Raw genomic sequence first — 4,203 nt, 5'->3', positions numbered from 1 at the left:
CCCCCAGCAAGCCCCCAGGCGCCGCCGAATACCAACCCCGGTGACCCCCGGCGGGACCGCGAGCGCCCCCGAGGACCCACTCCTGCTGACATCTGGTGGGACCCTGGGCACCCCCGAGGACCCACCCCGGTGACCCCCGGCAAGCCCCCGGGCACCTCTGTGGACCCACCCCGGTTACCCCCGGCAATCCCCCGGGCGCCCCCGAGGACCCACCCCGGTGACCCCCGGCAAGCACCCGGACGCCCCAGAGGACCTACCCTGGTGACCCCCGGCAAACCCCAGGCGCCCCTGAGGACCTATCCAGGTGACCCCCGGAGGGACCCCGGGCGCCCCCGAGGACCCACCCCGGTGACCCCCGGCGGGACCCTGGGCGCCCCGGAGGACCCACCCCGGTGACCCATGGCAAGTCCCCGGGCGCCCCCGAGGACCCACCCCGGTGACCCCCGGAGGGACCCCTGGCGCCCCCGAGGACCCACCCCGGTGACCCCCGGAGGGACCCCTGGTGCCCCCGAGGACCCACCCCGGAGACCCCCAACAAGCCCCGGGGCGCCCCCGAGGACATACCCCGGTGACCGCCGACAAGGCCCCGAGAGCCCCCGAGGACCCACCCCGGTGACCCCCGGCAGGCCCCCGGGAGCCCCCAAGGACGCACCCCGGTGACCCCCGGCGGCACCCCAGGAGCCCCGAGGACCCACCCCGGTGACCCCCGGCAAGCCCCCGGGCGCCCCCGAGGACCCACCCCGGTGACCCCCGGCAAGCCCCGGGTGCCCCCGAGGACCCACCCCGGTGACCCCCGGTGGGACCCCGGGGGCCCCCGAGGACCCACCCCAGTCACCCCCGGCAAGCCCCCAGGCGCCGCCGAATACCAACCCCGGTGACCCCCGGCGGGACCGCGAGCGCCCCCGAGGACCCACTCCTGCTGACATCTGGTGGGACCCTGGGCACCCCCGAGGACCCACCCCGGTGACCCCCGGCAAGCCCCCGGGCACCTCTGTGGACCCACCCCGGTTACCCCCGGCAATCCCCCGGGCGCCCCCGAGGACCCACCCCGGTGACCCCCGGCAAGCACCCGGACGCCCCAGAGGACCTACCCTGGTGACCCCCGGCAAACCCCAGGCGCCCCTGAGGACCTATCCAGGTGACCCCCGGAGGGACCCCGGGCGCCCCCGAGGACCCACCCCGGTGACCCCCGGCGGGACCCTGGGCGCCCCGGAGGACCCACCCCGGTGACCCATGGCAAGTCCCCGGGCGCCCCCGAGGACCCACCCCGGTGACCCCCGGAGGGACCCCTGGCGCCCCCGAGGACCCACCCCGGTGACCCCCGGAGGGACCCCTGGTGCCCCCGAGGACCCACCCCGGAGACCCCCAACAAGCCCCGGGGCGCCCCCGAGGACATACCCCGGTGACCGCCGACAAGGCCCCGAGAGCCCCCGAGGACCCACCCCGGTGACCCCCGGCAGGCCCCCGGGAGCCCCCAAGGACGCACCCCGGTGACCCCCGGCGGCACCCCAGGAGCCCCGAGGACCCACCCCGGTGACCCCCGGCAAGCCCCCGGGCGCCCCCGAGGACCCAATCCCGGTGACCCCCGGCAAGCCCCCGGGCGCCTCCGAGGACCCTCCCCGGTGACCCCCGCCAAGCCCCCGGGCGCCTCTGAGGACCCACCCCGGTGAGCCCCGCCAAGCCCCAGGTGCCCCCTAGGACCCACTCCGGTAAACCCCGGCGGGACCCTGGGCGCCCCCGAGTACCCTCCCCGGTGACCTATGGCAAGCCCCCGGGCGTCTCCGAGGACCCACCCCGGTGACCCCCGGCGGGACCATGGGCGCCCCCGAGGACCCACCCCGGTGACCCCCGGCAAGCCCCCGGCCGCCTCCAATGACCCACCCCGGTGACCCCCGGCAAGCACCCGGGCACCCCCTTGGATCCACGCTGGTGACCCGCGGCAAGCCCACGTGCGTCCCCGAGGACCCACCCCGGTGACCCCCGGCAAGCCCCCGGGCACCCCCAAGGACCCATACCGGTGACCCCTGGAAAACCCCGGGCGCCCCCTAGGACCCACCCCAGTAACCACGGGCAAGCCCCCGGGCGCCCCCGAGGACCCACCCCGGTGACCCCCGCCGGGACCCCAGGCGCCCCCGAGCACCCACCCCGGTGACCCCCGGCAAGCCCCAGGCGCCCCCGAGTACAAACCCCGGTGACCCCCGGCAAGCCCCCAGGTGCCCCCGAGGACCCACCCCGGTGACCCCTGGCGGGACCCCGGGAGCTCCGGAGCTCCTGTTTTAACCTTCCAGTTTAGGAGGAATGAAATCAAAACAAAAGCATTAATTATTACCTTCCTCTGTAGACGGCGTCACAGTTCTCACCCCTGCCCGGACATTTTCCTTTTCCGGAGCAGGAAAAATCATAGAATCGACGGGAGGAAGAGAAGATCTTGAAGGACCTTCTGTTCAGAGCAAGCAAAACATAAGGAAGTTTACCAAACATAACAAACTATCGCAAAGAACACAGAACTTTAATTATCCGTTACTGTCAAACATACAGTGACCAGAGCATGTAAATAAGAGAGGTGACTAATTTGCCTCTGGTTGCCCTTGCAATTCCCATCTAGAATACCAGCTGGCTGAGAATCAGGTTGCTCGATGCCCCCAGCTAAAAATGGAAGTCTCTCCCTCAAGCAGCTCCCAGCCACCATCACCTGCCATTCTGAAGCCAATCAAATTTCACTTCTTTGGCAAATAGTTGGATTCACCAAAGCATAGCCAGCTACCCGGTATTACTGGAAGAATTTCTTTTTTAAAAAAGAACGTCAAACGGGATGAAGGTGAACAGGGTAAGAAAGTAGGGAATATTAACTCACCACCGTGTCTCTTAGTTTTTTCCTTCATTTTCTGCGATTTGATTTCTTCAAGTGTTTTTATTCCAAAATTCAGACCGTCCTCTGAAAACAGAAAACACTTAATGAGACTAAGGCTTAGAGGCACTCACTGAGGACCACAGATCCTCAGGCTTCTTAGTGCTCAGGAACTTTCAGAAGCATTTACAATAAACCCCGTCAACACTCCTCACAACTGAAAGAACCGTAGAATCAATGGCATTTTGCCCCTCCTTTCCCCCTTCAGGGTAAAAATTGTAGTTTTAATTTTAATCCATTGACACGATATTAGATCCCTCTATCGTTAGATATGGCTTTCAACAGTGGTTGCCAGGCTGCACGTGCAGCCATTTAAACTCCATGCTGTGGCCCTGTTTTGTTCTCCAAAAGGAAAGAAAAGCAGTTCAACTTTCTGACCCAATGGGCACATGATGCTATTAGGGAGAAATGAGATCATGGAAATAACCGAGTCCATTCAGCACCCCTACATTCTGTTGTGTTTTTACGCCACATTGCTTTCGAGTTCATTGGCAAGTTCTCCTTCCGATTTATCCTACTACAGGTGCCGGAATACCTTGCTTAGCAGTAGTAGCACTGGCTTTCCGAGTGGAAATCATCCGTAATCCATTTTGGCCTTCCTCAGCTGGTTGCTGGATGGGAGTTTTAGTTTCTTCTCCTGCCTCAGAAAGCTGGTCTGAAGGGGAAAAATCTGTTCAGCTATGCATAGACCAGATTGTTCATGATTATGTAGCTCATGCGATGACACTCCAGTCCATGGCTCATATAAAAAAGCTTTTTTTTTCTTTTTTTTTAATACAGCTACGCTGACCTGATGAACTCGTAAGGAGACTACACTAGGACAAAACATCTCGGACTCTAGATTCTCTCTGCAGCTTTAACTACTACACAACATATTACTCTTCAGACAGAAGAAAAAGGAATTTCCCTCCTACTTTCACATAGAGCTTTACACAACAGACCAGCTAAAGCCAAGAGTGGTTCTAAGCTTTCCTCCAGCATTTCAGGTTCTGTCCACTGACCGCCAGACAAAGCCACCAGCGAGCTGACCAGACTGCCTGCCCTATCGCTAGTCAGACCTCAGCTCATCTGTGATTTATACATTCATTTACAGCACAAAGTCCTTCCAAGAACCAAAGCATGCTCACCATCGTCATCTTCATCATCATCTGCAGCATTGATTACAACTGGAGGGTGTGTAGGGCTTGGGACATTTTCCGAGTTTTCCACTTTCGTCACCCCCCTTAGCTATGGAGAGGCATTGGACTGGACAGAAAGTTTGTTTTGCTGCAGTGACATCTGAGCCACTTTCAAAT

General features: G+C 62.1%; 1 long non-coding RNA gene across 1 annotated transcript; it reads right to left on the bottom strand.

Moving 5' to 3' along the window:
- Positions 1–2,328: 2,328 nt before the first annotated feature.
- LOC308186765 lies at positions 2,329–4,203 on the bottom strand. Its single transcript, XR_013944281.1, has 4 exons — positions 4,036–4,203; positions 3,444–3,563; positions 2,855–2,935; positions 2,329–2,440 (listed from the first exon to the last, which is right to left on the bottom strand). It is a non-coding gene; the product is annotated as an uncharacterized lncRNA (long non-coding RNA).

This window comes from Anser brachyrhynchus (genome assembly GCF_964034855.1).
Source record: "Anser brachyrhynchus genome assembly, contig: SCAFFOLD_43, whole genome shotgun sequence".
In the NCBI taxonomy this organism is placed as follows: Eukaryota; Metazoa; Chordata; class Aves; order Anseriformes; family Anatidae; genus Anser; species Anser brachyrhynchus.
This window is presented reverse-complemented; position numbering and strand designations above follow the sequence as displayed.